The following is a 14,131-nucleotide window of genomic DNA, read 5'->3' as shown; positions in this document are numbered from 1 at the left end:
GTATCAGTAGTAGTCGTCATGGTAGTAGCAGTAGTAGTGTCAGTATTATTACCTCTTTGAAAATTGATGAGTGGGAAGAAATGTATGGGTTTGTGTTATGGTAAATAACAAACACACACACATTCAAGAGTCAAAGATTGTAGAAGACTATTAAAGACAATAAAAGCTTTATTTACTTTTGTTTCAGCTCCTGGGTTTTTTTTTTTCAGGAATTTTTTCAGTATTTTTTCTTTTCTTTTGCCTGGAGTACATCATGAGTCACAACATAATGGGAGTATGAGTAATGTCCAAGTGACAGACACTTTCCAAATAAGAATGATTCTCCAATCAAAGGTTGGATTTTTCCTCAGCCTTTTATTTTATGTAAGTATTTAGACCTGACCACAGTGACTATAAAGTGCTAAAAACTCAAAATTATAAATGGTTGTGATCATTCTTTCTTAAAGCAGTAAATACCTACATGATATAAAAGGTGTAGAAAATTATGTACTAGTCCTGAAAATTCCCAGACCTCTTGCAAGGATAAGTTTAGTTCTTCTCAGAAAGAAAAGTAACACTGATATGATCACTCCTTCTTTTGTGTCCACATGACTTTGTAATTTCTGGCTCAGTGTTTTTGTGCCCATTATAACACCACTGGTGAAATCTGCAGAGGGGTGAGGTCAGGAAGGAATTTTCCAGCTATTCTTATTTTCCTCTAGTTTTAATGTCTGCTTTTATACATCCATATTTCAGTCTTGGTCATGCAGATGACAGCATTTATAATAATACACTTTTTTGAGAACTCAACTATATAAATTATCCAAACAAGTTAATACATTAAAGAGAAAAATAAAAAGTCATTTATAGCTTTTCCTTTCTTTCTTCAACTATAAATTACTGTGATAACAGATAAAATAACTCACAGATGTCTATTATGTATGTGCAGTAAGAAACTTATATATAGAAGTAAAATAATTTAAAATTTAATGAATAAAGTAGCTAAATATTCAAACACAACCCCCCTTCATCTAATATCTTAGATACTCATATTAAAACAGAACAAGTATTTTTCTTACAACAGATCTGATTTTGTGTTTTTCTAAAGATACTGTTGCTGCTCCACTTAGAATGGTTGTACTCCATCCCCATATCAGAGTAAGTGTAAGTCAATTGTGCCATTGTCTACAGCCCATGAAGGTAATGGAAAGCCTCCCTTGTCTTTACAGGATTTTGAATTGGATCTTCCTTTGCCGTTCCCTTGTACAAGTTACACAACTACAGATTGACTGGTTCCCCTCCAACACCAAGAAAACAGCAGGAGACAGGCAGGTTCCCACTGCTGTCTGAAAGATACCGCTGGCACTTCAGTTACTCCAGTTCAGCTTTAATTTGACAACAGCAGTAGCTGTATATGTCAAAGACCAGTTTTGGTTTTTTTCATCCAGATTTTTAGCAGAATCTTATTAAGTGGACTATTTCTGACTACCTTTCTATTCACAATGAACCAGCAGAATCTGTATTCCTCATGAGAATTTTAAAGCTACTTTTCTGGTATTTAAGCAAACAGCACAGGATTGGTTGAGACAGCATGTCACTGTAATATAGGAGTTTCTTATTCTGGTAAATTCTGCTTTACTGTTTGTTTGGGGTTTTTTTTGTTGTTTAATTAATTGGATGCTATTTTAAGTTCCTACTGTGTATTGGCCTAGTCATGGGAATTGAATCTGTGTCTCTTCTCTATTGCTATGTATCAAATGAGTAAGAGGAGCTGGAAAGAGCCAAACGTTGCTTAGTAAAAGCCACACAGATATAACAGCTGAGCTAAAGCAGAACTTGATTAAAAGGAGACTGAAGTATCCAAGGAGAGCTTAGAAAAAATGAAGTATCTGTTTACTGTATGGAAAGAGTAACAGGCCAGTGTTCCCAGACATCAATAACACAGTTGGTTCATTTTGCTGTTTCATATCTGGTCTTATAAATATGCAGTACCAACTGCATCTAGTTGCAATACCTTCAGAAATTAAAACAGAGTTTTTCTTGTGCAGTTCACTGCACAACTGTGTGGTGGTTAACCCTTCTTTCAGTTAACACCATCAGCCACACAATCCTATCCATTATCTAGCAAAAATCTTTTACATAACTGTACCTGCTATGCTCTACACCATGTAAGACCTCAGTTGCTGGAACAACAAATCCCAGAAGTCTCTGATTGAGTTTCCACTTTTGAAACCTGAATATAGGAATTAGTTCTTTTTCTACTTTTCATTATTCCAAGACTGAAAAGGCAGATACAGGTGAAGGATTCCTAGCCAAACATTAGAGACAATGAAAGTGGTCAGAAATGCATTTCCTAATGACGTCCATCAGGAACACCATATCCTAAAATATTAAAATGAAAACCAAAACTCTTCAATATTACAGATCTTGCTGACAGTCAAGCCATGCCATAATTCCCTCAGTTCAACTGAAACTTCACGTTTTCAGCTGAACTGTGGGGAATAGAATTTTTCCTCCATTATAAGAGGTCAGGGTGTATTTTCTCTCCTTGTAATTTGGCTCTCAACCAGCAAAAAGATCTGAAGGGGAGAAACTAATCCTGTAAACAGAACTAAGAATTAGTAGAGAGAAGCAAGAGAGTCTAGAGGGAAAAAGGAGGCTGGATAAAGCTTGAGAAGGGACAGGGTATAAAACTTAAATGGGGACAGGCCATAAAACTTAAAATGGGGACAGGCCAGTAAGAGTAATGGCAGCTAACACCTGCAACTGTATAAATTTCCGCTGTTCTGGATCTAGTTATCTCACAGGGATAACCATATTTTGAACAGGGTTGTGGTTCACTAAAGATCCCTGATAGAAAACAAAATGGATTGCTTGAGAGAGATATTCCAAAGAGGCAGTGTGGGGGACATGCTTGTGCATTGTAGTTTGCCCTGCAGTCTTCCTGTAAATAAATACAAAACTCACCTCTCATCGGTACTAAAAAAATAAAGTGATGCTTATGGTAATATGCAAATTATTTATAAACTGACCCACTAAATATTTTGGACAAAATGGCACACATAAACCTGCATGAACTTGGAAGATATTGAAAATATTTCAAGAATATTCCTCTGCATTTAAAGATACATAATTTAAACAAAGACAGCTAGTTATCATTTCCAAGCACTCGTCTAGAACCCCTTACAGCATGAGATTTCTATGTTTGAGATTTCTGTGCTTGGAGCTACAAACTGTGTCAATATTGTTTTCACATTTTCCTAAATCTGGATGGGCTCTCAGTTCACCAGCACCTTTTGTAAGCACACTACCTCATTGTGAAGACTTTCTAGATTTGAGTATCCACATTCTAGCTGCCTTGAACTCTACAGTAGTGCTGAATACCTCATAAAGCATCTCAGTATGCTTTCCTAGAGCTCTTTACAGTTCACCCCTTCAGGGTCATCTGATCAATAGAACAAGCAGACAAAGACTTTCAAAATGTTTGATAAGAACAACCACCCTTTACTTTAGAAAGCAAAAGAGATATTCAGATCTAAGTAAAACAACAAATACTCATATTGCCAGCCTTCATTTTCTCACCAGTCATGATGCTCATAAGATTCATATCTGTGTCACTGCAACTCTTCATGTCGCTTCTGCTGAGCTGAACTCCTCCAACATGCCTTCTTTTGGAAACACTAGTATTTCTTGACTTCTGTGTCAAGTCTCCTTATGTCCTGTTCCCTTTTAAGTGGGGTCCTTTCGTATCTACTTCTCTATGTGTTTCTAAATACGTGTACCAAAATTTTAATAACTTTAATAAATTTTCAATAACTTCAATTCCCCCTTCTGGGGAATCCCTAGTACACCTTTACTCCCATGTACCTCTTCCCCAGCTTGTGAAAAAGTTGAGTCAAGCTGCACTTCGCAGCTTCAGACACAGTGTTCTTCTACAACACTGTTTGGCAGCTGAGAGGAGCAGTCACTTTTCATTGTCCCCCCTGTACCTCTTACAGGAAGCCAGACAGCAGATGAGTGAATCTAGAGGCACTGAAGGATTCAACACTAAGTCAATTTAATATAACCAATAAATTCATGACTTGTACATAAATACCTAAAATCCCAAATTCTTACAACTGAATACTGTCATTTTAAATTGTTACCACTTATATCTGGATGCTTTCTGTTTAAAATATTCTAAATGCAAGCATAAGCAGTTCTGAGCCAGGTCAAAATGCAGACTTTATTTGGTCTCTGGCTAAGGAGTGAGCTTCCTGGTGTGCTGGTTTTGTCTGGGGTAGAGTTAATTTTCTTCATAGTAGCTAGTATGGGGCTATGTTTTGGATTTGTACTGAAATCAGTGTTGATAATACAGAGAAGTTTTTGTTATTGCTGAGCAGTGCTGACACAGAGTCAAGGCCTTTCCTGCTTCTCACCCCACCCCACCAGCGAGGAGGCTGGGGGTGCACAAGAAGCTGGGAGGGGACACGGCTGGGACAGCTGACCCCACTGACCAAAGGGATATCCCATACCATGTGTTGCCATGCTCAGCATATAAAGCTGGGGAAGAAGAAGGAAGGGGGGGACGTTCGGAGTGATGGCGTTTGTCTTCCCAAGTAACCGTTACACGTGACGGAGCCCTGCTTTCCTGGAGATGGCTGAACACCTGCCCGCCGGTGGGAAGGAGTGAATGAATTCCTTGTTTTGCTTTGCTTGCATGCGTGGCTTTTGCTTTCCCTATTAAACTGTCTTTATCTCAACCCACGAGTTTTCTCACTTTTACTCTTCCAATTCTCTCCCCCATCCCACCGGGGGGGAGTGAGCGAGCGGCTGCGTGGAGCTGAGTTGCTGGCTGGGGTTAAACCATGACACCTGGGTTGTCTGAACAAATCTGTTCAGCTGCTTTGAGTTACTACTAGGGTGAAAACAGCAACAACAAAACCGTTTCCCATTATAACAAAATTCTAAGCTACCTCAAGAAATAGCATAGCAATCATCACCTGTGAAAACAAAATTAAAAAACAAAAGGTCAAAAGGGGAAAATCAGGTTAAGAAATTATGCATGTAAAATAAAGTGAGGTGTACTTCAGGAATGTTGAGTAATCACAGCTCTATCTAGAATTTTTAAGAATAAAAGCTGCTCACTGGAGGCTTTATAAAGATCTGGCTGTTAAACCTTGCTTGTTTAAAGTTAGGCATATGAGTTCATAGGCAGTATTTTTAAGATTAGGAGAAATTTCCTTCCCTCACTTGCTTAACTTCTCAACTTGTGATTCTATTGATGTAATAATTTCTTTATTTGTTCAACTGAAACCCATAGGTTTCAAAGACCCACAAGACTTAGAATGTCTTTAAAAACAGGAGAAAAACAAAAACTAAAATATTTTTTTCTGTATCATAAAATAGAGAAAAAAGACTCATTGCTCCTTTTTTTCCTCTGTTTCTGATCACTGTTTGCTAAAACCACACATAAATCTCCATTGTCAATCAGCTGCAGCAATAAAAGAATCTATTGTGCCCTATCCCATTCTGAAGAATGAGATGTGGCGTTCAAGATCAAATACAGAACATCTTCCTTTTCAATTTTCTTTAAAGATTAAAACGGAAATTAATAAATCCTTGAGACACAAATTACTCAAATTAATTAAAATCGCAATAACCACCATCATTTACCTGCTCTATGTTATATTTCCTATCTATGTAAAACTATGAAGGTTTTGTGGTTTACTTTTTGCAGCCGATATCTGTTCACTTCTATATTAGGTATTCTTCCTTGCTTGTCTGGCTCTGTCTTCAGGGATGCACGTCACATACGTGTACATCAGGCCTTTGTTGTTCTAAACTATATAGAATCATGTATGCATATATACATACAGCTTATAACCAACTAAACAAAGCTGCCAAACCTTACCCTACTGACTTTTTCTCTATGTGTGTGTGTGCTCGTGCATGATTTCTAAACATATAGTAGTACATAATTATGGAATGACATTAGTCGCATAGATACCTTGGTAGACCCTCATGCTCCCAGTGGAAAAAGCACTAGCAAGTGGGCTTTCACTTAAAATATTTTGTAATGTACTCTTTTTCAGGTGAAACATTAGCACTAGATTATGGATCTGCATTCAAAACCACAGTTAACCAGTGATCTAAATAATTTATCTTTTGATGGAGAGCCTCTGATATAGCAACAAATACCACAGTGTTAACGTAATAGGAATTAAATTGTCAATTGATCATGATGACCCTCAGAACTAAATCTGAAATAGAATTTGGAGACTGAACCCACCAAACTCAAAATGTCTGCAGTGAGATAGACAGAGAAGGAGACTTGTCCAATTCCTGTATGAAATAAATTTTGTACTGTGTTTTCATACAAGTAACATTCTTTTGTTTAATTTAATGATTTTGTTTGATATTTCCTATGACAATTCACTGTGATGCGATCTGTGACTCACTTAGGTTACAACTTCCTTGGACATCACGCATACTAAGTCTGGCCCTTACTGAAGAATCTTGGATCATATGAATCTTAAGAGTTAGCATTCATGAGCCAGGTGTAAATAAACATGTACCTTTATATTTTTTTATGATATGTAAAACATCTCTAAACGTGTAAAGTCATATAGTTACACATATTTCAGATGTGCAGACTTCAGAACAACAGAATAAAACTGCTTTGGAATAACGATATGAAAAAGTTCCACATTTACTAACGTTTTTGTATTCTATCACCTTAAGGTGAAGAAGAACAATGTCCACAAGGACGATCACATTTGATGTATAACTAAACTGAAGAGAAATAGTAAGGTTTTTCTGAACATTTATGTGAAAGCTGTTACCTACCAGGGTCATTTTAAGGACTTTGCAGCTCTAGCGCAACAATAGTGCAATTCAAATTAACTCAATAAAAGCACACAGAGCAAACTTGTTAGAGGTTAAGCTAGCTGGAGAACACAGGGAAAGTTAGAAACAGATGTGATAAGCTGTCCACAATAAAAACCTAACCAAACCTACCTAAGTTCATATAAAAAGATAAGTATATGATAGTAGGATTTTGCATACATGTAGTATATATTTTTCTGTGCTATAGCAACAATAACAAGTAAATCTTTGAGACTTTCCTAGTGGAATAAGTATTCCTGTATTACAGGTGGGAAATTGTAGAGGGGAAAAAGATTTAGTGACTTTCCCAAAATACTGATCTTAATTTTGAAACTTACAACTTAGGATTCTTTGGTTTCCAAGTCTGAGATTTTTATACTATACTACAGACCTTTCTCTCGTTTAATAAATAGATACATTCTGTGGTCCCAACTTAGCTATAACTCATGTTCCTCTCTGGAGGAACTTACAACTAAGATGGCATTTTAATACTGTGCTCTCTGTGCCTATACGTTGAGATCTGCACTCATTTGTTGTACCGAGACATCTCACTGTTGAATGCCGTCTTGCTTCATTCTCACCTCTCACCAAGGACTTACAGGTACTTCTTGATTAGCAGCATTGCCATAGATAAAAAAATCACACCTTTCCTTGTGTTTTCTACCAGTTTTTTTCCAATTATACTTACATGGAATCCTCTGGTGAAACCCCACTTGGGTAGTATTTATTTTGGGCTCTTAAAATCCTATTCACATTTATGTGAGGCCATATAAAATGGTAGAAACAGCAAAGCAGCTAAAACCCAACTCAGCATTTGAAACATGAACACTGTAGATGTTCACTTTGATACTATCCATATTCCTAAGACTCTATAAATGGATTATGACGATTATTTTTTAATGAGCATACTAAATATCTGGCCGGTTCTACGGTAACCCAAGCGATTAGAAAAGCTCTAAGGGATCCGTTACAGTCTCTTGTGTAAATAATACAAAGTTAATAAAGTAATTAATAAATATTTTTAAACATTCTGATTGTGTTAAATAGAGAAACTAAAACAGTTCCAAAGGAACCATTCCATTCTCAGACAAAAAATGTGCATTTTTAATTTTCTATAAGGCATACATTTGCCTTAAAAAATAAAAACAAAGCTAGTAAATTACATTCTAGAACTCTATTTAAAGACACTTATGGAGAGACTTAGGCTGACAAAACTCAGGAAATTCAAATGTGGAAGTGGAAACATAAATGTAAGAGGGGTGTAATTCATGCCATTATACCTGTTTGAAACAATTTGTGTGAGTTAAGGATAGAGTGCCAGCATAAACTTTGAATTTATTGGCTTTTGTTGCTTTAAATCAGAGCCTTCACATTATTTAAACATAGTTTTTGTATTTAAAATTCAGAGCGATAGAACACGTACATTTGGCTGCAGATAGATACATAATTCATGTTGGTAGGAAGCATACCTTATAACACTTAAGTGGTTTATTAAACTTGTTTCATCTGATATGGGATAAATTCTGTAATTGACGGCAAGTCATAGGCAGATCCTACATCTATCATATTTAAGATTACCTTATGTTATAGAGACTATTTTGCTTTGGCCTCTCAAGGGCTTTTTTTTTTTCCTGGAGAGAAAATATATGAAATATGTTAATGTTGTTTAAAAATGACTTAAACCTGAACTCCTACATGAAATTAGTTTAGTGGTCTTAGCTCAGTCCCTAGCAGACAGTTGAGTATATCAGGAAAACCATCACACATAATTTGGCACCAGTCAGTAGGACCAGCAGCCTCTGATCTAAAGAGGCCTGGCAATGAGCCTGGGGAGGCTGAATGACCTTTTATTTTAGGGACCATGAACTCTTGGAGTCAGAAGGGAGGTCATATTGTGCAGGGAGGTCATTCCTGTACTCCTTGCTCCCTCTCAAGTTTATAGTTCATAGTAGAATTATTTGAAATTACCCCACCTATTTGATGAGCACGGGTAGGAAAAAGAAAGTAGAGAGGATTCTCTCCCAGCGGATTCCGCTCAGATCTACTGACACTAGAATTTTATTTCAAGTCTTCTATCATTTCTGTTTTCTGTATGGCTTTACTACTATGGGCTGGGAAGACTCTTAGGGTGGAGCAGGCTACAACTAGATTGTGGTGTTACAAGCATTATGACGTCTAACATTTCTCTTGTTTTCTGCATCATAATGAATTGAAATGCTAATAGCCAGCAATAATTTGTTTGACTCTCTGCTCCTGCTGTTGACTATTCATAACTATAGAGTGATATTTTGGGATGGAATTTCTAATGCTAACAAGGCATGTCTAAAATAAGTAGATGGGTCAAGGTGACTAAAATATCATGAAGATTGTGACACAGTAGTGGTTAAACCCCCTATTTTTTAAAGAATGGATAAAGGCAGATTATCAATAAGTGAATACTGTCTAGTATTTTCCCTTCAGCTGCTGTTATTTGTTTGTTTCTTTGGTAGTCATGTTGCACCAGCCTGGAATAATGATCATTTAAGAAAAGTTTTTCTCAAACTTCTGCAAGTCATGCTCATCACCAAGACAAGGGGAACACCACTGCTGAAATCTCTCCACAGTTAATATATTATTAAAGTACTTTCTGAGATGAGATTATCCCAACTTTCTTAAAGGTTTGAATAATGCAACTGTTAGTGTTCATATCTGAAGTGCCAACTCAGATTTTAGATGATAGTGACGATGAAACTGAACAGAGCAGTTACACTGCAGTTGTGCTAGTTCAGGCTCACTGCTAGTAAGGATAGATGTGTTACGTTAGTAACTCTTAAACTATGTATGAGATACTTCTGCACAATCACAACCTCTGGAAACTTAAAGACAGAAGAATGAGAAGGAATCTGAGCTATGATGGAGAATTTTCTTTTTCCCCCTTTGCCATTAATTAGCTCTCTTCTGTGAAAAGATATGCCAGTACATATAGGTCTAGTACAGGAATAGTCACAGAAAGATAGAAGCTGCATAAATCAGTGAAAGAACATCACAGCTGGGCTAGACAGGTAACACTTCTGTTGATGGTGGTATTGGTAGCAGATGCCTTTTTCTTCATTTTTCCTAGAAATAAATTACATATTTAGAGGAAGTTCCCAAGAGTTCTTTAAAAAGGTTGTTACAAGCTACAAAATAGAGAAGGCTTCAACCAAATATTGAAATTTTCACTTCAAGAGTCATTAGTACTCCTGTCTGGATATGTAATAGTGTATAGGTATCTGGCTACCTGAGTATTTCCCTTTGCATTTATGCTAGGTTCCATTGCTATGAGTCTTTTATTTGCCTGGTTCCTCATTGCATCTCTGCAGAATCTGGTTACTCTGGTTACAATTAATCTATTATGCATTTATTGACTTTCTTAAGTTCATGGTTTATAAGGTACAGCCATTTTCAGAGATATGGGGTTTGGGTCGCAGGAGAGTAATCGAGTTTCTGTTTGGTTTTGCCTTTGTGTTCGCGCTTTTAAAGTCTCAGACCCTGAATGGAAACAGGGAGCAGAAGGACCTGGTATACAGCATCAATCTGGATGGCACTGTAAGAAATTATTTTGTAACCAAATAATAAGAATGGTAATGGTAAAGTTGTTAGTGGAGCTTTAGGGTCTGATTCCGCAAGCTTTAGTGATAACAGTAATCCTTTTTCACATTGGTAACTTTACAGACAGCAAAGATCACTCAGAGACTAAATTTTGTGGAAGTAAGCTCAGGCTTGAGGTGAAGATTCATCTTCTCCGGAAGTAAACTCAGACTTCAGGTGAAGATTCATCTTCTCCATTAAATAGATTTTTTTTTTTGATCGTATGATAATAAGAATATTCCCACATTTTTGAGACATTTTAGAATGTCCTGCAGTTTTCTCTAATTGATACTGAATTTATCAGAGCAGCAAAATAAGATTTTAGCCACTTTTCTCTTAATGGTCCATTAAAAAATCTTCAAAAGGAGCTTGGCACTCAAAGAAATTAAGTTTCTTAGGAAGAAGTCAGGCTGAAAGCCTGTGGAAACACTTGTTTCTTTTTACCTGTATCAAATCAAGACAATGTCCTTGATATGGGATTGGGAGATAGAAAGGGGTTGACCATTAAATAAACCAATGGCACATTTGCATTGTGCCATTCAGATGGTACAGTTCAGTGTTTGAGTAAGGAGATTACTTGAGACAAAACTCTTGAATGAGGAACGTGGTTGGCTTTGAAGATGTGACTGGCAAGTGAAAAGAGGCTTGTAAGAGTCAGCCCAGTGGAAGATTCCAGTTGAAGTAAAAAAGTGAAGAAGTTACTGTCCCACAGTCCTCAGTGAAGAAGTTAAAGTCCTCAGAAAATGTGTCCAGCTGTGATGTTGCTCCTTCAGGGCACCAAAAGAAAAGGGAATATTTCAGTCTGTTAGACAGATGAAAAGTGTCAGATTTGTTATCCTCCCAAAGCGGACAATCCTTTTTGGCTCTAAAATAAGAACCGATGTAAAGATTAAGATAATCCTCATTTCTTTTGAGGAGATAGCATAAATATTTTGCAAATAAAATACTTTTAGAAATTTTTTTACCACTGTAACAGCAGTTCACACAGATGATTCTTTTCCACTGGGATGCAGAAAACAAGCTTTTTTCATACTCTTGTCTTTCTGTTGATCCAAGAGACCTCCAAAGTTAGTGTTAGAGAAACAGACACAAATCATCTAATGCACAGCAAATTTCCACTGGCACCATGTTTCATACTGATGTGTCTTGGACTTAGTTTAACGACGGTAGGATCAGTTTGATGTTATTGGCTGTTGGCCCTTGTCTGAGAGGTGGTGAAAGATCTTCTTCTCTCCTCTTATTTTGACCACAAAATGCTCAGCAAACCCCAGATTCCCACTGGCCTCAACAGAAATGCAGAAATTCAGGACACTTAACACTTTCCAGGATTGGGCCCAGATGGATATGACCATTCATCAGTTAATTTTACTGCTTTTCAGCAGTTGTGAAATATACACCATGATACGCCTTTTTTGAACAGCTGGAAAATTATGTTGTAACTAAAATTCCATCATTCAGCTTCCCGTGGAATGCATTTTGCTCTGAGAGCTGAGAGACAATCTAAATAGTGGCTAGATCCACCCTCACCATAGTCATAAATGTCACAGTATTTGGAGGGGTGGGATGTTGTTTTAGGACAAAGTCATTTTTTAGTGACATTCATTTTACTTCGTATATAATGTGGGATTTTTGTTGCATTTTATGTGTAAAATACAGAAAACCAGAAATTATAAGACATTTAACACCCTTTTTGTAGTGTAATTAGGCATTCTATGCACTCTTACTTTTCTCAGTCAGACTGTAAATCCTGAGGGTTTTTCCCTTGTGAGCCAAATTCTGCTATCTTTACTAATCTTGATGGGCTGTTACATCAGCCTACAAAGTAATCTCAGTGGGACAAATTCCTGTCTCCAATACACCCGTGTAAATTGAAAGCAATCCTATAATTACAATTACACCAAAAGCAGAGTTTGGCCCAGTGATTTGAAAGAGCCAGTCAGGCAGTATTTGCCCAGCGGTATTTGCCCTCTAACACTTTGTTTTCTTCTTGCATTCAGAACCACAGCCCTGTGTATGTTAATGTGTCCTGTACAATTGAATGAACAGAAGAAGACTGCGACAAGTAATGTTTACAACTTCCATTATGAGAAAAGCTGTTGCCCTGCATTTCCCACTGAAGTCAATGGAAGCTGAATGTGTTGGAAGGGAAGGTGGCACTGGGTCTCAACTACCTAAGTTATGCTCCAATGCATTACAAAGCTTAGATGGAAAGGGATTACAGCTAAGTTAAGGCCATCAGCTACCGCGTAAGTGAGAGCAGAAGATCATGTCTAATTTGTTTATAGCCTTAACAATGGTCTGGGAACTGGTTTTGAAGACCTCAAACTCTGTCAGATTTGAGGAATAACAGCCCCTTTTTAAAGCTCTATGACAGCACCTATCTTAAGTTGCTTGTAATATTGGAATTATTTCTTACACTAACAAAATTATCTGCCAAGACTTTCCAGCCTGGTTACACTACATGGTGTTGCAGTACAGAACGATTCTTACAGGCAACAAGTCCAGTTGTAGACTACTCTAAGAAGTGTTTTTTCAGCCTTTTCAATGCCTCTGGTTTTGCTATCTCAGATTGTAGGTGCATAGAGACTAAAAACATAACCTTGAGCACTTAGAAAACATTAGCTATATCCAGAGTTTTGAATTTGGCATTTAACATAGTTCTGTAGCAAAATTCACCTGAATTCAATGGGACACACCTGATCTCCTAAAGGACCAGTTTGGCTGAAGATAATGGAAGTTCTGAATGAAGAAGAGATTCAGTAGCTACCACCTGAAATGTGCAGTAGGGGATTTTTGAAACAAGGGATTTAACATTTTATGACTTTTAACATTTTTATGTTGTAGTGTATTTCACTTCCTTGTAAGTGATTTTAATTTTCATGAAAATTAAACGATTGACTGATGACAGGCTGTCTTCTACATAACCACAAAACTATTACAGGATAAGAGGCCGGTAGAGAATGCTCCACATTGCAACAGAAACATATTTAAACTCTATCCAGAAGACACTGCTATAGCAATACAAGCACAATACATACTTAATGCATAAACTCATGCATATGTTGAATTTTTCATGCATGAACAGTAACTTTGAAGACAATGACCTATTCATATTCACATATACAGCACACAGATAAGCACTGAAGGATGATTTAATCTTTGTCAAAGTATGAACACTTTTTTTATCAGAAAAATGGACAGGTTTCATTGCAAGATTTTCCACATAAAATACGCTGTTAAATGTAAGCTACTGCATTTATGTGTTGTAACCAATAGTGTGCATAAGGATATAAGAAATAGAGTATCTTGCATTATCACCTAAAGATTAAAATACTATGGGGCAAATTCTTACGTTTTTTTCAAAGGTCAAATTTTCACTGAATAAATACTGAACAAGAACTTCAAACTATGACCTCAGTATTGTGTTTCTTTACTTCTAATGTGTGCTACTAACATTTTATATTTACCTGAAAATGCCTGGCAGAACAGAACTGTTTACAGTTGCAGAATCTCACTGGTATGGAGACCTCTTTGTGAATGAAGCCTTAAGAGTTTTCTGGCTCTTAAAATCTTAAAATGCCAGTTTTTTTCTGTCTCTTTTTCATAAAAGCAGAGCTCTGCAAGGATCCCTGGCAGAGATTTCCTCTGGCCACTGTATGACAAAGGGCAAGAGTCC

General features: G+C 36.9%; 1 long non-coding RNA gene across 1 annotated transcript; it reads left to right on the top strand.

Moving 5' to 3' along the window:
* Window positions 1–253: 253 nt before the first annotated feature.
* On the top strand, window positions 254–12,823 carry LOC142402706 (uncharacterized). Its single transcript, XR_012773445.1, has 3 exons — window positions 254–363; window positions 1,209–1,449; window positions 12,453–12,823. It is a non-coding gene; the product is annotated as an uncharacterized LOC142402706 (long non-coding RNA).
* Window positions 12,824–14,131: the final 1,308 nt, after the last annotated feature.

Source organism: Mycteria americana, chromosome Z (assembly GCF_035582795.1).
Source record: "Mycteria americana isolate JAX WOST 10 ecotype Jacksonville Zoo and Gardens chromosome Z, USCA_MyAme_1.0, whole genome shotgun sequence".
NCBI lineage: Eukaryota > Metazoa > Chordata > Aves > Ciconiiformes > Ciconiidae > Mycteria > Mycteria americana.
The sequence above is the reverse complement of the archived record's forward strand: the minus strand, read 5'-3'. Positions and strand labels throughout refer to the sequence as shown.